The sequence below is a fragment of the Rhinolophus sinicus genome, chromosome 18 (assembly GCF_057876585.1).
Source record: "Rhinolophus sinicus isolate RSI-liver-muscle chromosome 18, RSI-T2T, whole genome shotgun sequence".
Lineage (NCBI taxonomy): Eukaryota > Metazoa > Chordata > Mammalia > Chiroptera > Rhinolophidae > Rhinolophus > Rhinolophus sinicus.
The window spans coordinates 92,937,585-92,962,733 of record NC_142518.1 but is presented as its reverse complement, the minus strand read 5'-3'; the positions used below and the strand labels follow the sequence as shown (position 1 = coordinate 92,962,733).

General features: G+C 37.0%; 1 pseudogene; it reads left to right on the top strand.

Moving 5' to 3' along the window:
• The first annotated feature begins 15,410 nt into the window (after positions 1 to 15,410).
• On the top strand, positions 15,411 to 17,875 carry LOC109437413 (CD109 antigen pseudogene; annotated as a pseudogene).
• Positions 17,876 to 25,149: the final 7,274 nt, after the last annotated feature.

Here is a 25,149-nt window from a genome sequence, read left to right as displayed (position 1 = left end):
AGCCACGTGCAAAAGAATGAATCAAGACTGCTATCTATCACCATGTCCCGAAATTAACTTAAAATGGGTCAAAGAACTAAACATAATACCTGAAACAATAAACTGCATACAAGAAAACATAGGTACTCAACTTATGGAGCTTGCGTTCAAAGAGCTTTTCATGAATTTGACCTCAAAGGCAAGGGAAGTAAAATCTAAAATAAATGAATGGTACTCTATCAAACTAAAAAGCTTCTACACAGTAAAAGAAACCATCAACAAAATAAAGATGCAGCCAATCAAATGGGAGATTTTTGCAAACGCCTCTGATAAGGGGCTAATATCCAAAATTAATATGAGTAAGGAGCTCATCCAACTCAACAACAACAACAACAACAAAAACAATCCAATTAAAAAATGAGCAGAGGACCTGAGTAGGCATTTCTCTAAACAAGAGATACAAATGGCCAATAGACATATGGAAAAATGTTCAACATCACTCATCATCAGAGAAACGCAAATAAGAGCCACAATGTGATATCATCTCACTCTAGTTAGAATGGCTATCATCAACAAGACAAATAATAGCAACTGTAAGAATAGAATTACCATATGATCCAGCAATCCCTCTCCTGGGTATCTATCCCAAAAATCTAAAAATATTTATCTATAAAGATATATGTACTCCAATATTCATTGCAGCTTTATTCACTGTGGCCAAGACATGGAAACAACCAAAGTGTCCTTCGATAGATGATTGGATAAAGAAATTGTGGTATATACACACAATGGAATACTGTCTGCCATAAGGAAAAATGAAATAGGACCATTTGTGGGACAACATGGATGGATCTTGAGATTATTATGCTGAGTGAAATAAGTCGGACAGAAAAAGTCGAGAACCATATGATGCCACTGGTATGTGGTATATAAAACTGAAATCAACAAAAGGACAAGACAAACAAATGAGAAACAAAAACTCATAGACACAGACAATGTTTTAGTGGTTACCAGAGGGTAAGGGCACATGGGGGTGGTAGATGACTGTAAAGGGGATCGAGTATATGGTGATGGAATATATGGTGATGGAAATATATGATGACTCTGGGTGGTGAACACACAATGTGATATGTGTAGATGATGTATTACAGAGTTGTACACCTGAAATCTATGTAACTTAACTAACAATTTTCACCCTAATAAGTTTTAAAAATAAAAGAGACAATGAAAGTAAAAATTAATGATGAAAAAATAGAAAGTAAAAAAAAAAAAAATTGAAGTCCTTTTAGAGCAGACAAAACAAAACAAAACACCTGTCTCCTCTATCGGAATTGAAGTTCTACTATGTAAAGGACTAAATAGTGTATATGGGATAGGAGACTTGTTGATCTCAACCAATCTCATGGATTTAAATGCTGAAGACTTCCAAATTAATATCTTCTTCTCAAGACCTCTCCCCTGAGCTCCAGACTCCTTTTTCCACCCATCTGATCTCTCAATTGAATTATTAAAAGAGTCCCTGATTGATCTCCCTGCTACTACTATTCTTGCCACACACCTAACTATTCCTTCTTAACAGAGCAGTCAGAATGATTTTTTAAAAGTACAAAGCAGATCAAGACACTCCTTTGTTCAAAACATTTCTTTCGATCTAAATTTTTTTTTAAAGATTTTATTGGGGAAGGGGAGCAGGACTTTATTGGGGAACAGTGTGTACTTCCAGGACTTTTTTCCAAGTCAAGTTGTTGCCCTTCAATCTTAGTTGTGGAGGGTGCCACTCAGCGTCAAGTTGTTGTCCTTTCAGTCTTAGTTGCGCAGGGTGCAGCTCAGCTCCAGGACCAGTTGCTGTTACTCGTTGCAGGGGTCGCAGCCCACCATCCCTTGCAGGAGTCCAACTGGCAACCTTGCGGTTGAGAGGACGCACTCCAACCAATTGAGCCATCCGGGAGCTCAGCAGCAGCTCAGCTCAATGTGCCATGTTCAATTTTAGTTGCAGGGGGCACTGCCCACCATCTCTTGCAGGAGTCGAGGAATCGAACTGGCAACCTTGTGGTTGAGAGGGTGCGCTCCAACCAACTGAGCCATTCGGGAGCTCAGTGGCAGCTCAGCTCAAGGTGACGTGTTCAATCTTAGTTGCAGGGGGCGCTGCCCACCATCCCTTGCAGGACTCGAGGAATTGAACTGACAACCTTGTGGTTGAGAGCCCACTGGCCCATGTGGGAATCGAACCCGCAACCCTCGGAGTCAGGAGCACAGAGCTCCAACTGCCCGAGCCACCGGGCCGGCCCCTAAATATTTTTTTATTATGGTAAAAAACATATAACAGAATTTATCATTAGTGATTTTCAGTGCATTTACAATGTTGTGAAATCATCACCATTATCTAGTTCTAGAATGTTTTCATCACTCCAAAAGCAAAGTCAATATCAATTAAACAGTTACTTCCCATTCCATCATGTAACCAGTCCCTGGCAACCACTAATCTGCTTTCCGTCTCTACGGACTTGTCTAATTCTAAACATTTTATATAAGTGGTACTATATAATATGTGACTTTTTATGTCTAGCTTTTTTCACTTAACATGATATTTTCAAGGTTCTCCCACTACTTCATACCTTTTTTATGACTGGATAATATTCCATCATATGGGTATACCATATTTTGTTTATGTGGCCATTTGAGTTGTTCCTACTTTATGGCTATTTTGAACAATACTGTTATAAATATTCATGTACATGCATCTCTTTGAGTTTCTCTATTTTTCAGTCATTTGGGTATGTACTTAGGAGTAGAATTGCTGGGTCATGTGGTAATTCTATCTTTAACTTGTTAAGGAACTGACAGTTTTCCGCAGTGGCTGGATCTAAATTTCACTCAGAGTATAATTACATACAGTAAAGTGAAAGTCTTTACATGATCTGGCCCACCATATACTAACTCTCTGACGTTACTCACTCTGCTTTATCCATCCTGACTTTCTTTGCTGCTCCTCAAACTCATCAGGCACAAACTCCACCTCAGGGCCTTTGCATTTGCTGTCTCCTCTGCCTAGAAAATTCTTCCCCAAATAGCTCTGTCTAGTGCTCATTCACATCCTCTAAATGTTTTGCTCAAATGCCACCTTACTTTTCTAGGTAAAATTGCACCCCAGTCCCACCTCAACACTTCTTATCCCATTTCCTTGCTGTATGTATCCCTGAAGTCAGCTAGGGCTACCATAACAAAATACCACCGACTGGGTGGCTTCAACAGTGAAACTATTTTCTCACACTTCTGGATGTTGGAAGTTTGAGATCAAGAAGGGTTTATTTCTTCTGAAGCCTCTCTCCTTGGCTTGTAGATGGCCATCTTCTCCCTGTGTTTTTACATGGCCTTCCCTTTGTATATGTCTGCATCTTAATTTCCTATTCTTATCAGGACAGCAGTCACATTGGATTAGGGCCTACCCTAATGACCTCAGTTTAATGTACTTAGCACTTTGAAGCCCTTGTCTACAAATTCAGTCACATTCTGATTGGGAATTCAACATGTGAAAATTGGGGAACACGATTCTGTTCATAATACCTACTTTTTATTTTTCCTTAGCACTTATTTCTATCAAACATGATACATTTTGCTTACATATTAAATGTATTGTTTACTTTCTTTCTCCCCCTCTAAAATGTAAGCTCAATTAAGATAGTCACATATATTTTTCTCACCAACAAATCCCCAGTACCAATAACAGTGATTGGAATACAGTAGGTCCCCAACAGATATATTTTCGATGAATTAATATTTCCTTCACCAGACTGGAGGTTCCTGAACACTAGGACTCCTTAGAAAATGAAAACTACCTCTCCCTCATCAGGCAGGTATTTCTTCATGGTTGGGAACTACATATCCTGACTATGCTGTGATTCTTCTCTCATTAAATACCAAAGGTAGTGTGTTTTGCTTTATACGAAATCATTCGTTGCAAGTCCAATGCTAAAAGAAAAAAAATCAATGCCTACTGAATAAATTCTCTTTAAAGTGAGTCATGTTAACAAAACTGTAGATTTATGACCCAACCATCTATCCTTCTTGCTTTGATATTTGGCTTTTGATGTTAATTTGATTCATCTATCTCTTACCAATGTACAAAGACTGCTGAGCAGAGAAACTTTTTGGTGCAGTGGAAAAGTATTGAAGAAAAACTAAATAAAAAATGAGTTCTGGTCCCCTATTTGTCTCTAAGTTTTATGCAACCTTGGGCACACCACCTCCCCTCTGAGAGATTGTTTTCTCACATGCAAAATGAGAAGATAAGAAAAACTTTATTCTCTCAGATAGATATTATTATTACATTATTCCAGTTTTAGAGATGAGGAAACAGACTTCATGTTACAAGTGAACTGATAAAAGTTACAGAAGTTGGGATATGGAGTACTGTGGACTCTCTGAAAAGAAGTAAGGAGATATAAAGTCACTTTGCTTCCAAGTTGAAGGCATTGGTAGTGAAAGACCAATAACAAGTTGTGATCTCTGGCACAAAGGTGGGCAGTGGACATAATAGGCTGGCAGCCAGCCCCAATACTGCTAGGGCAAACTTGGTAACAACCCAAGGAAAGTGAGGGAAAGTAAGAAAGTGGTTTTACCTTCCCAATGGAGCTTATTTTCTGACTGACATCTGTAGATGTTTGCCTCCTTTTCATTTTTTCCGTGAAAAAAAAGTGTGTGTGTGTGTGTGTGTGTGTGTGTGTGTGTGTGTGTGTGTGTCTACTTGGGGGTGGGAGGGAATGGATGTTGCCGCTTGAGTGTAATTGAGTATGAAATGCATTTATAGGCCATGAGTGGCATTATTTTCTTTGTATTAGCTACTGAATGCCTCTTCTCCCAACCCCTTCCTCAGTTACCTTGAGTCACTCTGCACTTCTTGGGTACCCTGCTCTCCAAAGCCCTCAGGGACCTCCCAAAGAGGACATCTCCAGTTTGTACTTCTTCAAATGTCTCAGGTTTTCTAGAAAAAAGCAAGGGCCATCAACCCTAGGTCTTGGCAGAGATTCACAGGAAAATTCTGCAACTGGCATCTGATTTGGGTCTGAGAATATCTTGGGGTGGGGGCATCATTCCTTATACTACTCTGAGATGAAGATCTAAGACAGAAGAAAAATAATGGTGGTACTATGTCCTCTGATAATAAGGACTTATTGAATAAAACTCCTTCTTTAGGAGGACAGAAATCCTTACCAGAATGTCTGAGTTAACAAGGAGAAGTAAGCTGGGGATCAGCATCTACGTGACCTCTTGACCAGTACACTTATAGAAAGAACAGCCTGCAAAAATCTGTGTAATGGATCAGCTTCCCACAAATACTCACTTACCATTCCATAAAAACACAGCCATGTTTCTTATTTTTGTGCCTTTGTAACTCTGTTCTTTCTATCCTGAATGACCTTCCCTCTCTTCTCAACCTAGCAAGCACCTACTGATTAATCAAGCCTCTGCTCAAGTGTTCTGTCCTTTGTGAAGCCCTCTATGACCTCCAGAGAGCTGAATATATTCTTCTTTTGGAGTCCCATGGCGGTGTGTTTACATTTCTGTTCTACCACATTTATGCTGTTTTTGATCAAAGTTCTATCTGCCCTGCTGGATATCAAGCTCCTCAAAGGAAGGTACCCAGGCTAACTCATCCTTGTATCTCACCACAGCCCCCAATCTCACTGTCCCAATCCCACCACTACGTGAACCTGACACAAGGCCTGGAACATTGTTGGCACTCAGAAAATAAGGAAATTTGAATATATATGGAAAAATGTGAGGAATATTAGGTGTCAAGTGATAGAACACAGAAATAGGAGAATACCAAAAGAAAAATCCAGTTTTCCAAAGGAGCCTTGAAAAGGTCTTATGATATAGAAAGTTGGTCCTTCTTCTGACTGATGAAGTCAAATTCTCACAAACCCCAGAAGTGGCCATTTCAGCCAACAATGAAAATGTCCTTCAGTTTAACTTTGGGATAAGCTCTCTGCTTTCACCAACAGCACTATTTTCTGACATTCAAAGCCCAATTGCCATATTCCCTCCTGGCCCATAGTTAATCAACATATTATCTTCCCTGAGAGTTGAGCCAACCTGCAAGTTTTGTCATGGTTGGGAATGCTTCACATTGGTGCCTTCTGGAAATGGTATTATGTTGGTGCAAAATTAATTGCAGTTTTTGCAATTATTTTTAACTTTTTAAACCGCAATTACTTTTGCACCAATACAATATATGAGCGGGGTCACCTTGAGGATGTCTGCCCTTCCTGCCACTTTCTAATTTCATTGCTGTGATGGTAGAATGAGTCCTGAGGAGCTCAAGATCTCTGGGAAGCTAGACATCTCAGAGAAATGACTGGCCTCCCTGTTCTCCAGCCCCATCCTTCCAGGTCCATTGCCCATTCACAGTTAAAAATGGGTATAGGAGCAACAACTCTACCTACTCATGATGATCAAGGTCAATTAGTCTTGCCAGTATGTTAATTTCTTTCTTTACCTGCTGCTCTAGTGGCATAAGAAACCCCAAATTACCAGGTAGCAGCCATAGCTTTAAGTTCAGTAAGAATCTTACAGTGTTATCTGGTGGAGGCATCCGCCCTCTGGAAATTAGATCTAGAACCAAAGAAGCAGTACCATTTTTCATTCTTCAATGAATGATAATATTTTTTTAAATCTGTGGAATCTAAAAAGGACAAACTCAGAGAAACAGAGAGTAGAAAGGTGCTTACCAGGTCTTGGGAGTGGGGGAAACAGGGAGATATTGCTCAAAGGGTACAAACTCCTAGTTATAAGATTAACAAGTTTAGGAGTTTAATGTACAACATAGTGATTATAGCTAATAATACTGTATCATATACTTGAATGTTTGTAAGTCAGTAGACCTTAAATGTTCTCATCACAAAACTATGTGACAGGATGGAGGTGGTAACTAGTACTATGGTGGTAATCATTTTGCAATTTATAAATGTATCAAATCAATACTTTATAGATCTTAAACTTATGCAATGTTAATGTGTCTCAATAAAGCTGGAAAATAAATTTTAAAATTGAGCAGAGGAAATGAATAGGCATTTTCCCAAAGAAGACATACAAGTACCCAACAGGCACATGAAAAGTTGCTCAATGTCACTTATTAATCATCAGGAAAATGTAAATCAAAATCACAATGAGGTATCATTTCACACCTATTAGAATGGCTAGTATAAAAAAACACACGAAATAACAAATGTTGGCAAGGATGTACAACAATTGGAACCGTGGTACACCGTTGGTAGGAAGGCCAAATGGTACAGACACTATGAAAAACAATATGTTGTCCTCAAAAAGTTCTTCAAAAATTAAAAAGTGAATTACCAGATGATCCACACATTCCACTTTGGGTATTTACTTGAAGAAAATGAAAATACTAACTCAAAAAGATAAGTCAGACAGAGGAAGACAAGTATTATATGGTATCACTCATGTGGAATATAAAGAAGCCAAACTCATGGAAACAGAGAGTAGAATGGTGGTTACCAGGAGCTAGGAGGTGAGGATATTGAGGAGATGTTGGTCAAAGGGTATAAGCCTGCAGATAAACGATGAATAAGTTCTGGGGATCTAATGCACAGCGTTGTGATTACAGTTAATAATACTATATTATATACTTGAAAGTTGCTAAGAGACTAGAACTTAAATATCATCACTACCAAAAAAAATTAATAATTATGTGATGGGATAGACATGTTAGCTAATGCTATCAGTGGTAATCATATTGCAATATAGAAGTGTATCAAATCAACATGATGTACAACTTAAACTTGCATAATGTCATGTTAATTATATCTCAAAAATATTTACAAATATATATATATATAAATTAAAATATACACACTTATATTTCCTTGCTTTGTCAGTTGAGAACCCCTAGAAGCAATGACACAATCAACCAGCACACTTTGAACCCAGATGCTAGTTTCTAACACCATTCCACAATGAAATAAACCAGGGTTCCTTGAAGAAATGGCTAATTCTAGCACTTGATCAGCAATCATAAAAAAAATTACCTTCAAATCTCTTGTAATGCAACTAATAAAAAAGTGCTGAAAAGTAAAGTTGGACTATGTGAAAGGAATACAGGAGCCAACTGAGATACCTCTCAATGGCCAAAGCTGGAACAATTTGAGCAACAAAATAAATAAAATAGCATAAGCTTGTAACCCAAAAGCATAAAATAAATATCCGTGAGTGTATAATGATATAAATAAATTTCTGAACAAATAAATAAATGAGAAGAATGGGCAAATCTCAGGTGCAGAAAGATTCCAAATAATGTATACAGATACTCCACCCTTAAGAAGATCAATGAAGTGTGACACTCACTGCTTAAGTATGGGCGCACGTAATGACTTTCATTCAAAAAGGACAGTATGGAAGAGAGAAAAAAAGAGTAGTTTTACAGCGGAGAATCTGACAAACATTACTTCAAACCAAGTGATCAAGTTTAACATATAGTTTAACACATATTGATAGTACACCTTTGATATGATATGATAAGAATGGTACTTTGCCTCTCAGGTCTTCCTCCGCAAAACACATTACTCTAGTCTAATTATGAGGGAACATATCAGAAAAAATGAAATTAACTGTACAAAATAGCTAAGCAAAAATATTTAAAACTGTCAAGGGAAGTCTGAAAAACAGTCTGAAAGTCTGAAAAACAAGGAAGTTTGTAAAACTGTCAATCCAGAGGAGTCTAAAGAGATGTGGCACCTGAATGTAATATGGTATCCTGGATGTAATACCATTGAACAAAAAAAGACATTAGGGAAAAACTGAAGAAATCTGAACAAAGTCAGGAGTTGAATAATGTATCTATATTGGTCCATTAGTTGTGAAAAGTGCACCATACTAATGTAAGATGTTAACAATAAAGGAAACTAGATGTGCCATAAGTGAGAACTCTCTGTACTATCTTAAAAATAATTCTGTAAATTTAAAACTGTTATAACACAAAAACATTTTATTAAAAACGTATATATAGGTTTTCTGATTTTAAAAAATGGCAAGGTAAGGTGAGTCTCTTGAAATCTTCCCTGGAATTCACAACAAATTGAACAACTATAACTCCACAAAGGACTCCCTGCACAGCAGACAGGCAAGAATAGAGCCACACTATAGAAATAACCTAAAGGTGGGTAAATTGAGCTAGCGGGGGAGGAGGAAAGAGAGAAGGGCGGAGACGGAGCCACATGGGCGCAGGACGCAGAACTAGCTCAGTGCTTCGAACTCACTGGATCTGGAAAATACCGCAGCCGTGGGAGAGGGAAAAGCTCAGACTGCTAGGGCTCTGCTTATGGCCCACAGGGCTAAGGGGGCAGCATATAACATGGCTGAACCCAACGCTCACGGCAGAGACCTCGGAGAAAAGACTGAGGGAAGAAGGCTGAAAACAGTGGTTTAAGGCCTCACTGACGAGCAGAGAATGCAAGCCTTAGACACTGAGACTAGCCCTCCCGCCCTACCCTACCAGAGCTCACCCCGCCCCCACCTGCCTGGTGCTACAAGCGGAACAGAGGCAGTTTCAGATCAAAAGGATAGAATATTTGCTATTCTGAGAACTGTGGACTGCAGACACAGATTCACATCCCAACTAGTTCTGGCAGAGGGGAGGGAGCAGTAGAAGCAGGACCTGCTGTGATGGTGGTCACCGCCATTATTTGGGGCACTTCTCACAACTCACCCCGCCCCTGGCCACACCTATCTGGGTGGATCTCTGCAGGAGTAAACAGAACTGCTGAAACATACGGGCTCTGAATTTGGTGCAGGAAGAGCTTTGGAAGTTCAAAAGCTCTCCGCATACCCACACGGACACGGCGCCCTGTGACCCAGGTGAACTATTAACAGAGAGGAGCCCATCTCCCAGGGAATCCCCCCATTGTGTGAGGAGCTCTAAAAGTGCAGAGAAACACAGCACTACCAAGAGAGAGGAAAAAAAAGGGCTGCAGTTGGAGAGAAAATAAAACATTCTACCAACAAATACTGGAAAATAAAAGAAAGACCGCTTCCTATAAACCTGTTGCAGAAGCCACTCCTGTAGATGTCTAGAAAGAGGAATAGTAAACCAATAATTCCCATGAATATCCAAGGCAACAAAACAGCTCAGAAAGAAACTGAGAAGTCTCCAGAAAAGGAACTTAAAGATATGGAAATGTGGGACTTAAACGACAGAGAAGTCAAGATTGCAGTTCTGAAAAAAACTCAACGAGATGCAAGAAAACACAGAAAGGCAGTTTAATGAACTCAGAAACACAATCAAACAACAGCATGAGCATTTTACAGATTGAAATTTTAAAAAAGAACCAAATATAATTTCTGGAGATTAAGAACTCAATAAAAGAAATTAAGAAATAAATAGACAGCTTAGGTAGTACGGTTGACCAGATGGAGGAAAGAATCAGTGACATCAAGATGGCAACCTGGAAATTACAAAGATGGAAGAAGAAAGAGACTAGAGACATAAAATAAATGAAAGAACTCTTCAAGGACTTTCTGACTCCATCAGAAAGAGCAATATAAGAATAATGGGCATACCAGGAGAAGAAAGAGAGAAGGGAACAGAGAATATATTCAAACAAATTGTTGATGACAACTTACCAAACTTGTGGACAGAACTGGATCCTCGAATCCAAGAGCAAATAGAACACCTAATTACCTCAATCCCAACAGGCCTTTTCCAAGGCACATTGTATTGAAGCTGGCTAAAATCAATGACAAAGAAAGAATCCTCAAGTAGCCAGGGAAAAGAAGACGGTAACCTACAAAGCAAAGCCCATTAGATTATCATCAGATTTTTCAGCAGAAACTCTACAAGCCACGAGGGAGTGGAACCAAATATTCAAACTATTGAAAGAGAAAAATTATGAGCTAACAATAATATACCCAGCAAAGACTTCCTTTAGATATGAAGGAGGAATAAAGACATTGCCAGACATACAGAAGCTGAGGGAATTTTCTAATCCACAACCTGCACTATAAGAAATGCTAAAGGAGGTTATGTGACCACCACCAACAGGGACAATTTGTGTCAACCAAAACATAAAAAGGGGGAATGTAAAGGCCTGAACCAGATTATGGGAATGGAGAAAGTAAGCGTGCTGAAAAAAATGGAATACTCTAAATATCAAACTTTCTTTTACATAAACTTAAGGGTAACCACTCAAAAAAAAAACAAAAAAAAAAACAACCGAGAACTGAAATATATACTGAAATAAAAGAAGAAACAGAGGGAAACATCATAGAATACCACCACACAGAAATAATAGACAACAACAAAAAGGCAAAGAAACAATGGAGACACAGCCTTACCAGAAAACTAAAGATAGAATGACAGGAAACAAATCAATAATCACCCTAAACGTAAATGGACTGAACTCACCAATAAAAAGGCACAGAGTAGCAGATTGGATCAAAAAACTAAACCCCACCATATGCTGTCTCCAAGAGACACATCTCAGCTACAAGGACAAGCATAGACTCAAAGTGAAAGGGTGGAAATTGACACTCCAAGCAAATGGTACCTGGAGAAAATCAGGTGTAGCCATAATGATATCAGATGAAACAGACTTCAGGGTGAAAAAGATAACAAGAGACAAAGATGGCCATTTCATAATGGTAAAGGGGACTATGAAACAAGAAGACATAACAGTCATCAATATTTACGCCCCCAATCAGGGAGCACCGAAATATACCAAGCAACTACTAACAGAACTAAAGGGAGAAATTCACCAAAACACAATTATACTAGAGGACTTAAATACATCATTGACAGCTATGGATAGATCATCCAAACAGAAAATGAATAACAAAACAGCAGCCTTAAATGACACATTAGATGAAATGGACATATTTGACATACATAGAGCACTTCATCCTAAAACATCAGACTATACATTCTTTTCTAGTGTCCATAGAACATTCTCAAGGGTAGACCATATATTGGGACATAATATCAGCCTCAGCAAATTTAAGAAGATTGAAATCATACGAAGCACATTCTCTGATCACAAGGCTTTGAAATTGGTATCAACTGCAAAAAGAAAGCAGGAAAAAACACAAATAAATGGAGATTAAACAACATCCTTTAAAAGAATGACTGGGTCAAAGAAGAAATTAGAAGAGAGATCAAAAGATACATAGAAACAATGACAATGAAAATACATCCTACCAAAATTTTTGGGATGCAGCGAAAGCAATTTAAGAGGGAAATTTACATCATTACAGGCCTATCTCAAGAAACAAGAAAAATCCCAAATAAATAACCTCATGTTACACCTTAAAGAACTAGAAAAAGAAGAAAAAAGGAAACCAAGGTCAACAGAAGAAAGCAAATAACAAAAATCAGAGCAGAACTCAATGAAATAGAGAAAAAAGACAATAGAGCTGGTTCTTTGAAAAGGTTAACAAAATTGACAAACCCTTGTCTAGACTCACTAAGATAAAAAGAGAGAAGAGACTAATTAACAAACTCAGACATGAAAAAGGGGAAGTTATCACGGACACCACAGAAATACAAAGGATCATCCAAGAATACTATGAAGGACTATATGCCACCAAATTCAATAACCTAGAAGAAATGGACAAGTTCTTAGAAACACGTAGCCCTCCGAGGCTGAACCATGAAGAACTGGAAAATCTAAACTGACCAATCACCAGTAACACAATTTATTCAGTCATCCAAAACCTTCCCAAAAGAAAACTCCGGAACCAGATGGCTTCACTAGTGTATTCTACCAAACCTTCAAAGAGGAGCTAATACCAATCCTTCTCAAACTCTTCCAAAAAATTGAAGAAGAGACAGTACTCCCTAACTCATTTTATGAGGCCAAAATTATCCTGATACCAAAACCTGGTAAGGAAAACCCAAAAAGAAAACTACAGACCAATATCTCTGATGAATACAGACGCAAATATCCTAAACAAAATTCTAGCAAATCGAATACCACAATGCATTAAAAAGATTATTCATCACGACCAAGTGGGGTTCATCCCCGGGGCACAAGGATGGTTCAACATCCGCAAATCCATCCATGTGCTACATCACATAAATAAAATAAAGGACAAAAATAACATGATTATATCAACTGATGCAGAAAAAGCATTTGACAAGATACACCATCCATTTATGATTAAAACACTTAATAAAATAGGTATTGGAGGAAAATAACTTAACATAATAAAGGCCATATATGACAAGCCCTCAGCTAATCTCATTATTAATGGTGCAAAACTGAAGCCCTTTGCTCTATGTTCAGGAACACGACAGGGATGTCCCCTATCACCTCTGTTTTTCAACATAGTGTTGGAAGTCCTTGCCAGAGCAATCAGGCAAGAGAAAGAATAAAAGGCATCCAAACTGGGAATGAAGAATTTAAATTATCACTCTTTGCAGATGACATGATGCTATATATAGAAAATCCTAAAGACTCCACCAAAAAGCTATTAGAAACAATCAACGAATACATTAAAGTTGCTGGCTACAAAATCAACGCACAAAAGTCCATTGCCTTCCTATATACTAACAATGAAATCTCAGAAAAAGAAATACAAAAAACAATTCCTTTTGCAATTGCAGCAAAAAGAATGAAATACCTAGGAATAAACTTAACCAAGGATGTGAAAGACCTATATGCTGAAAACTATAAGACATTTTTGAAAGAAATTGAAGAAGACACAAAGAAATGCAAAGACATTCCGTGCTCATGGATTGGAAGAATCAACATAGTTAAAATGGCCATATTACCCAAAGCAATATACAGATTCAATGCAATCCCCATCAAAATCCCAGTGGCATATTTTAAAGAAATAGAACAAAAAATCATCAGATTTGTTTGGAACCACAAAAGACCCCGAATAGCCAAAGCAATCTTAAGAAAAAAGAACAATACTGGAGGTATCACACTTCCTGACTTGGGCTTGTACTACAGGGCTACAATAATCAAAACAGCATGGTATTGGCAGAAAAACAGACACATAGACCAATGGAATAGAATTGAGAACCCAGAAATAAAACCACATAAATATGGACAGATAATTTTTGACAAAGAAGCTAAAAACATACAATGGAGCAAAGACAGCCTCTTCAATAAATGGTGCTGGGAGAATTGGATAGCCACGTGCAAAAGAATGAAACTGGACTGCTATTTGTCACCATGTACCAAAGTTAATTCAAAATGGATCAAAGACTTAAGCATAAGACCTGACACAATAAACTGCATAGAAGAAAACATAGGTACTAAACTTATGGACCTTGGGTTCAAAGAGCATTTTATGAACTTGACTCCAAAGGCAATGGAAGTAAAAGCTAAAATAAACGAATGGGAGTATATGAAACTTAAAAGCTTCTGCACAGCAAAAGAAACCTTGACTAAATAAAGAGGCCACCAACTGAATGGGAGAAGATTTTTGCAAACAGTGCCTCCGATAAGGGGCTAGTATCCAGAATATACAAGGAACTCATGCAACTCAACAAAAAACAAACAAACAACCCAATTGAAAAATGGGCAGAGGACTTGAAGAGACATTTCTCCAAAGAGGACATACAAATGGCAAATAGACATATGAAAAAATGCTCAACATCACTAATCATCAGAGAAATGCAAATCAAAACCACAATGAGATATCACCTCACCCCAGTCAGAATGGCTATCATCAACAAGACAAATAGTAACAAATGTTGGAGAGGCTGTGGAGAAAAAGGAACCCTCATACACTGTTGGTGGGAATGCAGACTGGTGCAGACTTTATGGAAGGCAGTGTGGAGGTTCCTCAAAAAATTACGAATAGAATTGCCATATGACCCAGCAATCCCTCTCCTGGGTATCTACCCAAAATTCTGAAAACATTTATACATAAAGACACGTGTGCTCCAATGTTCATTGCAGCTTTGTTTACAGTGGCCAAGACATGGAAACAACCAAAATATCCTTCGATAGATGAATGGATAAAGAAGTTATGGTATATATACACAATGGAATACTATTCGGCGGTAAGAAAAGATGATGTAGGAACATTTGTGACAACATGGATGGATCTTGAGAGAGTAATGCTGAGCACAAGTCAGACAGAAAAAGCAGAGAACCATGTGATTTCACTGATATGTGGTATATAAACCAAAAACAACAAAAGAACAAGACAAGCAAATGAGAAACAGAAACTCATAGACACAGACAATAGTTAGTGGTTGCCAGAGGGTAAGGGGGGCGGGGTGTGGGGGGTGGGAGATGAGGGTAAGGGGGATCGAATATATGGTGATGGAAGGAGAACTGACTCTGTGTGATGAACACACAATGGGATTTATAGATGATGTAATACAGAATTGTACGCCTGAAATCTATATAATTTTACTAACAATTGTCACCCCAATAAATTTAATTAAAAAAAAAAAAAAGAAGGATCCTTGGTAGATTTCTATGACTTTTCAGTTAGTAATCCACGTGTCAGAAAGCATTTTCCAGAAACTTGGATTTGGCTAGACACCAACATGGGTTCTAGGATTTACCAAGAATTTGAAGTTACTGTTCCTGATTCTATCACTTCTTGGATAGCTACTGCTTTTGTGATCTCTGAGGACTTAGGTCTTGGACTAACAACTGTTCCAGTGGAGCTGCAAGCCTTCCAACTATTTTTTATTTTTTTGAATCTTCCCTACTCTGTAATTAGAGGTGAAGAATTTGCTTTGGAAGTAACCATATTCAATTATTTGAAAGATGCCACTGAGGTTAATGTAATCATTGAGAAAAGTGACCAATTTGAAATTCTAATGGCTTCAAATGAAATAAATGCCACAGGACACCAACAGACCATTCTGGTTCCCAGTGAAGATGGAGCAACTGTTCTCTTCCCAGTCAGGCCAACACATCTGGGAGAAATTCCTATCACAGTCACAGCTATTTCACCTGGTGCTTCTGATGCTATCCCCCAGAGCATTTTAGTCAAGGATGAAGGAATAGAAAAATCATATTCACAATCCATTTTATTGGACTTGACTGACAGCAAGCTACAAACTACCCTGAAAACTTTGAGTTTCTCCTTTCCTCCTAATGTACTGAGTGGTAGTGAAAGAGTGCAAATCACTGCAATTGGAGATATTCTTGGTTCTTCCATCAATGGCTTAGACTCATTGATTCGGATGCCTTATGGCTGTGGTGAACAGAACATGATAAATTTTGCTCCAACTATTTATGTTTTGGACTACCTGACTAAAAAGAAACAAGTGACAGAGAATTTAAGAGAAAAAGCCCTTTCCTTTATGAGAGAAGGTTATCAGAGAGAACTTCTCTATCAGAGGGAAGATGGCTCTTTCAGTGCTTTTGGGAATGATGACCCTTCTGGGAGCACTTGGTTGTCAGCTTTTGTTTTAAGATGTTTCCTTGAGGCTGATCCTTCCATAGTTATTGATCAGAATGTGTTACACAGAACATATACTTGGCTCAAAGGACATCAAAAATCAAATGGTGAATTTTGGGAACCCGGAAGAGTGATCCATAGTGAGCTTCAAGGTGGCACTAAAAGTCCAGTAACGCTTACAGCTTATATTGTGACTTCTCTTCTGAGATATAAAAACTATCAGCCTAATATTGATGTGCAAGAGTCTGTCAACTTCTTGGAGTCTGAATTCAACAGAGGAATTTCAGACAATTATACTCTAGCTCTTATAACTTATGCGCTGTCATCCGTGGGGAGCCCTAAAGCCAAGGAAGCTTTGAATACGCTGACTGGGAGAGCAGAACAAGAAGGAGGCATGCAATTCTGGGTGTCATCAGTGTCCAAACTTTCTGAATCCTGGCAGCCAAGCTCCCTGGATATTGAAGTTGCCGCCTATGCACTGCTCTCACACTTCCTGCTTTATCAGGTTTCTGAGGGAATCCCCATTATGAGGTGGCTAAGCAGACAAAGAAATAGCTTGGGAGGTTTTGCATCTACCCAGGACACCATTGTGGCTCTGAAGGCCCTCTCTGAATTTGCAGCCCTAATGAACACAGAAAGGACAAATGTCCAAGTGACCGTGACAGGGCCCAGCTCACCGAGACTTGTAAAGTTTCGGATTAACACACAGAACCGCTTTCTCCTCCAAACGGCAGAGCTTGCTGTGGTAGAGCCAACTGAAGTTAATATTTCTGCAAGTGGTTTTGGATTTGCTATTTGTCAGCTTAATGTTATTTATAATGTGAAAGATTCAGAGTTTTCTAGAAGACGAAGATCTATCCAAAATCAAGAAGCCTTTGATTTAGATGTTGATGTGAAGGATAACAAAGATGATGTCAATCGCTTGAATTTGAATGTGTGCACAAGGTTTTTGGGCCCAGCTAGAAGTGGCATGGCCCTTATGGAAGTTAACCTACTCAGTGGTTTTACGGTGCCTTCAGACGCAATTCCTCTGAGTGAGACAGTGAAGAAAGTAGAGCATGACCATGGAAAACTCAACCTATATTTAGATTCCGTAAATGAAACCCAGTTTTGTGTTGATATTCCTGCTGTGAGAAACTTTAAAGTTTCAAATACGCAAGATGCTTCAGTGTCCATAGTGGATTACTATGAACCAAGGAGACAAGCGGTGAGAAGTTACAACTCCAAAGCGAAGCTGTCCTCTTGTGACCTCTGTGGTGACGGCCACGGCTGCGGTCATTGCGAGAATGGAGCTTCAGCCTCCCTTCCTCACTCTTCAGTAATTTTCGTTTTCTGTTTCATGCTTCTGTTCTCTTTGCAACATTGGCTGTGATTTACTTTTTGAGGACTCCATGTAACACATTTCCAGAAGTTACAAGTGTTTATCTTGTTTTCATAATCCACTATTGCTTTTGACTATTTTGAAAAACAATTTTTTTTCCTTTTTTGGAGTTTTGGGGGGATGGTGTACAACATGTCCTAGTATGTATAGCTATATAGATTTCTTCACTCAACTTCTGTGTGGAACAAAATTCAGAACGATTGCAGTTGTATGTCTTTATTTTTCCCCCCTTAAAATATTTTAGGATTTTGGTGGGACATTTTTTCTCCAGAATAAATGTGTTATTTAAAAAAATATAATAATAATAAAAATAAAAAAATAAAAAATAAAAAGCTTCTGCACAGCAGAAGAAGCCATCAACAAAACAAAGAGGCAATCAGCCAAATCAAAGAAGATTTTTGCAAATAACGCCTCCGATAAGGGGCTAATATCCAAAATATATAAGGAACTCATACAACTCAACAAAAACAAAACAAACAATCCAGTTAAAAAATGGGCAGAGGACCTGAAGAGACATTTCTCCAAAGAGGACATACAAATGGCCAATAGACATATGAAAAATTGCTCAATATCACTAATCATCAGAAAAATGCAAATAAAAACCACAATGAGATATCACCTCACATCTGTTAGAATCGCTATCATCAACAAGGTAAATAATGACAAGTGTTGGAGAGGCTGTGGAGAAAAAGGAACCCTCATACACTGCTGGTGGGAATGCAGATTAGTGCAGCCACTATGGCGAACAGAATGGAGGTTCCTCAAAACTTAAGAATAGAATTACCACATGACCCAGCAATCCCTCTCCTGGGCATCCACCCAAAAAATCTAACAACATTTATCCGTAAAGATGTATGTGCTCCAATGTTCATTGCAGCATTATTTACAGTGGCCAAGACTTGAAAACAACCAAAGTGTTCTTTGATAGATAATTGGATAAAGAAGATATGTATATATACATAATGGAATGCTATTCTGCAATAAGAAAAGATGAAATACTGCCGTTTGTGATAACATGGATGGACGTTGAAATTAGTGTATTAAGTGAAATAAGGCAGACAAAAAAAGTCGAGAAACCGTATGACTTCACTCATATGTGGGATATAAAAGTGAAGGCAACAAAGGAACAAGACAAACAAATAAAGTAACAAAAACTCATAGACACAGACAACTGTTCAGTGGTTACCAGTGGGTAATGGAGACACGGGTGGTGGTAGAAGTGGGTAAAGGGGGTCAAATATATGGTGATGGAAGGAGAACTGACTCTGCCTGGTGAACAAACAATATGATATATAGATGATGTAGTAGAGAATTGTACACTTGAAACCTATGTAATTTTACTAACTATTGTCCCCCCAATAAATTTTAATAAAAAGTCATCATTTCAATTGATGCAAAAAGCATTTGATAAAATACAGCATCATTTCATCACAAAACACTCTGCAGATCCTACATTATAGATTAGAATGTAGAAAATAACCACCATCACTCCAATTCTACAAATGAGAAAAAGCTGGATAACATACAAAAGTATGGTGTTTTTCCAATACCATCAGGATGTTAAGGCTGCAAGTAACAAAAATGAACTGTTTTCCAGAAAATGATAAGCCATCCCTGGGAGACTCATGGCCATTTCATCCCTAGAAGAGTGTCATGGAGGAGGGTAAGGAGAAACTTGTCAAACTTCCTAAAGAAACATTGAATGTCCCATGTTGACTGGTATGACATTTTAAATTCCCAAACGTTTCATTCAATGAATTTATTTGTACCCACCCACCAACCACTTCCCAAAGACTTCACTAAATGTATGGACGTACTACACTAAAACCTGGTAACAGGGTACAAACTGATAAAGATATCCTTCCCCAACTTGTGTTGTGGAAGAGAATTCATAGAATCCATTATAAATGACTGCTGGTCTTTTATGAGTACAAGTTAGAGGCTGATGAAAGTTAAGCATGGGTCAGAATTGTTGAAACATCTTTCTCCACAACACTCTAAATATTCAACTAGTGGAAGATAGCAGATAAAGTAGTCCATTAAAGACTGGTGGTAGAGCATCTTTGTAAAGTGGTTATCTCCTGAAACACAGAAAAACAAGCAGGACTGGAGAGCTAAGAGAATTAATCAAAGAATTAAATAGCTGACATCCAAGCTCTGAAACAGAGATAAATCTTACATAGTTTTTGAAGTGGAAAGCAAGCTGTAGAGCACAAAGAAATCTTCACAGTCCCATCTGCATTCAGATTCTAATCTCTGGTATAGGGAAAACCTGCATACAAATGTTTATAGCAGCTTTTTTATAAATGCCAAACCTTGGAAGCTACCAAGATACACTTAAATAGGCAAGTGAGGAAACAAACTGTTACATTCATACAATAGAATGTTAAACAGTGATAAAAAGAAATGAACTATCAAGTCATGAATAGACATGGAGGAAACTTAAATGCACATTGTTAAGTAAAAGAAGCCAATCTGAAAAGGCTACATACTGTGCGATTTTAACTATCTGATGTTTTGGAAGGCAAAACGGTGAAGACAAGAAAAAGATCAGTGGTTGACAAGAAGTCCAGGGGAAGGAGGAAGTGATGAATAAGTAGAACATTATAACAGGGGATTATTCAGTATGATACTGTAATGATGGATACATGACTTATACATTTGTCAAAGTGCATATAACGTACAACACAAAGTGGGAACCCTCTTGTAAATTATGGAATGTATTTAATAATACTGTATCAATATTGGCTCTTCAATTGTTACAAGTGTACCATAGTAATGCAAGATATTAAATACAGGGCAAGTTGGAGGAGATTGAGGAGTATATGGAATCTTTGTACTTTTCACTCACTTTTTCCTGTAAACTTAAACTACTAGAAAAATGTAAAGTCTATTAATTAAACAAAAACATATAAAATGAAGAGAAAGCAGTACTTAGAGTGAAATTGAGAGCTGTAAAATGCACAATAAAAAAAGAAGACAATCTCAAACGTACAACCTACCCTTTCACCTTGAGACACTGGAAAAAGAAAGGTTAAATCAAGCAAAAGCAAATAGAAGGAAGGGATGAATAAGGCAAAGAGCAGAAATTGATTATAAATAGTGATAACAATGAAAAATAGTGGTTCTTTGTAAAGATCAACAAAATTGACAAACATTTAGCTAGAATGACCAAGAAAAGCAACTCAAATTACTAAAGTAAATATTCACATGAATAAAAATGAAATTAGACCCTTGCCTGACCTCATAAACAAAAATGAACTCAAAATGGATAATATACATGAATGTAAGAATCCAGACTATCTAACCCTTAGGAGAAAATGTAGGAGTAAATCTTCACAAATTTGATGTTAATAAATGGTTTCTTTAATGTGAAACTAAAGCACAAGTGACAAAAGATAAAACATAAATTAAACTTCATCAAAATTAAAAACTTTTGTATTGTGAATTATGTTATCAAAGAAGTGAAAAGACAACCCCCAGAATGGGAGAAAATACTTGAAAATTATATTTTTTGATATGCGACACATATCCAGTATTTATAAAGAATACTTACATCTCAATAATAAAAAAGGCAAAATAATATAAAAAGACAAACTTTAAATAATTTTTTCTTTAAAGAGAATACATATCCATTAACATGGAATGTCTTTTCATTTCTTTGTTTCTTCCTCAATTTTGTTTAATAATGTCTTATAGTTTCCAGTGTATAGGCCCTTCACATCATTTGTTAAGTTTATTCCTATGTACTTTTTTCTTTCTGTTGCAATTGCAAAACTTATTTTTTTCATTTCTTTTTCTGAAATGTCATTGTTAGTATATAAGAACACAATGTATTTTTGCATATTGATTTTGTATCTTGCAACTGCACCGTACTTGTTCATTGTTTCTAATAGTTTTTTGGTTGAGTCTTTAGGATTTTCTACATAAAGAATCATGGCATCTGCAAAAAGTGACAATTTACCTTCTTCATTCCCAGTTTGGACGCCTTTTTTTCCTTTTCTTGCCTGACTGCTCTGGCTAGGACTTCCAACACTATCACTGTTATCACTGGATAGCATTAATAATAACAGGGCACATCTCTGTCTTCTTCCTTATCGTAGAGAAAAACCTTCCAGTTTTTCACCATTAAGTATATTTGCTGAGGGTTTGTCATAGATGGCCTTTATTATGTTGAAGTACTTTCTTCTATACCCATTTTAGTAATACTGTTTTAATCATCAATCAATGTTGTATCTTGTCAAATGTTTTTTCTGCATCTATTAAGAACTGGAAAATCTAAACAGGCCAATCAACAGTAAGGAAATTGAAACAATCATACACAACCTCACCAAAAGCAAAAGTCCGAGACCAGATGGCTTCACTGGTGAATTCTACCAAACATTCAAAGATGATTTAATACCTGTCCTCCTCAAACACTTCTGAAACATTGAAGAAGAGGCAATATTAACTCATTTTATGAGGCCAACATTACCATGATACCAAAATCTGGTAAGGATAAAAGAAAAAAGAAAACGACAGACTAATATCTCTGATGAATACAGATGCAAAAATCCTAAACAAAATTCTAGCAAATAGAATACAGCAATGCATTAAAAAGATTATACATCATGATCAAGTGGGGTTCATCCCCGGGGCATAAAGATGGTTTTACATACGCAGATACTTGTAGATCAATGTGATACATCACATAAGCAAAATAAAGAATTTTAAAGAAAAGTCTTTTAACTAGGTGTGTATGTGCGTGTGTGTTTGTGTATATATGCATGTGTAAATATGGATATATACAGAAAAATGAAAGCACTGGAAATAGTAACGGCATGGGAAATATATATGATTTGTTTACTATTTCTAAAAGTTTACTCTTTAAACAAAAGTAATAACCATGTATTATGTGGTTTATTTCACATAAAAAGTAAACTAAATGACATTTGCACAAAGTTTCAGCAGGAGTAATGGCAGTATACTATTTTAAAATTGTTATACTATGTTGTAAGCAAATTTTAATATGGTTCCCATGACTTTTACTCTCTGATTTTATGTCTTGCATAAACCCCTCACCTTGAGGGTGGATGGGATGTGTGACTTGCTTCTATCCAATAGAATATAGCAAGGGTTATGGAATAAAACTACTTTGATTAGGTCATCTTATATGAAAAACATGATGAAATGCCATTTCCATCATTACATTGTGTTATAAGAGACTCTGTCTTAGAAAACTGGTCTCTTGCCAGCCTTGAAGAAAAAAAAGACATGTTATGAACTGCCTATAGAGATAACCACACGGTAAGAAACTGAAAGTGGCCTCTAGGACCTGAGGGCCATGTCTAACTGACAGCCAGTAAAAAACAAACAAACAAACAAACCACAAAGGCACTTAGTGATACAGTTGCAAGGAAATAAATTCTTCCAATAAACTCAATGATTTTGAAAGCATATTCTTCCCTAGTTGATCCTTGAGATGAGAATATAGTCCAAACAATACCTTCATCATAGCTTTATGAGACCCAGAGCAGATGATCCAGCTAAGTCATGCCCAGATTCCTGACTCACAAAACTTGTGAGACAATAAATGTGTGTTGTTTTGTGCTACTGCACTGGAGGTTATAGCCAGTGTAATCAGACAAAAGAAATAAGAGGCATCCAGACTTCAAAGGAATAAGGAAGACTTTATTCACAGATACCATAATCATCAATGTAGAAAATCCAATGAATTCTACAAAACGAAACCACCATAATTAATAATATACAATTTTGACATATAAATATTACTTATATTTTTGTATATTAGCAAATTAAATGTTTATATTTATTTTATTTTTTTACTATACAATATTGTTGTTTATTTATTAAAATAACAAGTACATTGCATAGCCTTGAGTTTGTACTATTTATTTGACAGTCACATTTTTGCAGTAACACTTATTAAAACGTTCGGAGTTGCTTTTCTTTTTTTTTTAATAACAGCTTTATTGAGATGTTACTCACATAACATAAAATTCACCCTTTTAAAGGATACAATTCTGTGGGTTTTAGTATATTCTCAGGGTTGTGTTACCATCATCATTAGAAATTTACAACATTTTCTTCACTCTAAAAAGAAACTCAGTGCCCATTGATAGTCACTCTTCATTTCCCCATCCTCCTACCCACTAACAATCACTAATCAACTTTCTGTCTCTGTGGCAAATTAAATGTTTTAAATACCACTTACAATGGCAGAAAAAATGTGAAATACAGATAAATGTGACAAAAGAACTGAAAGACTACTGAAAACTAAAAGGCATTGCTGGTAGAAAATAAAGAAGACCTAAATAAATGGAAATTTACCTTGTCAGTGAGTAAAAAGACTGAAAATTGATCTACAGATTCATTGCAATCCCAGTCAAAATACTATGAGGCTCTTTTGCATAAATTGATAAACTAATTCCAAAATTCATATTGAAACTCAGATGAACTAGAATGCCCCCAGAAAATTTTGGGGAAAAAATAATAAATTCGATGGCTCAACAAGATGGTAGCAAAGCAAATTCAACAGCACAATAAAAGGATCATAATCATGATCAAGTGGGATTTATCCCTGAGATGCAAGAATAATTCAGCATACAAAAATTATAAATATAGTGTACCACATTAATAGAATGAAAGACAGAAGTCATATGATATTGGCTATTGTATATGATGCTGCAATGAACACAGGGATGCATGTATCATTTTGAATTAGTGTTTATGTTTTCTCCAGATAAATAATACCCATAAGTGGTGCTGGGCTGTACAGTTGTTCTATGTTTAATTTTTTGAGGAATCTTCATACCATTTTCCATATTTGCTGAGCCAATTTACAATCCTACTGACAGTGCTTAGGGTTCCCTTTTCTCCATTTTCTTGCCTTTTTGATAATAAACATTCTGACAGGTATAAGGTGGCATCTCATTTTGGTTTTGATTTACATTTCCCTGTTGATTAGTGATGTTAAGCATCTTTTTATATGTCTGTTGGCCATCTGTATGTCTTCTTTTCTTCTTTGGAGAAATGTCTATTCAGGTCTTCTGCTAATTTTTAATCAGATTTTTTTGATGTTGAGTTGTATGAGTTTCCTGCATATGATGGATATTAGCCCCTTATCAGATATATGGTTTGCAAATATTTTCTCCTATTCAGTAGGTTGCCTTTTCATTTTGCTGATGTTCCTATTCTTGTGCCAAAACTTTTTAGTTTTTACTTTTCCTGTCATATCCAAAAAAAAAAATTGTTGCCAAGACAAACGTTGAGGAGTTTTTCTCCTATGCTTTCTTCTGTTAGGTTGGTGCAAATGTTATTACGGTTTTTGCACTTATTTTTAACCTTTTAAACCTTCAATTACCTTTGCACCAACCTAGTAGTAGTTTCACAGTTTCAGG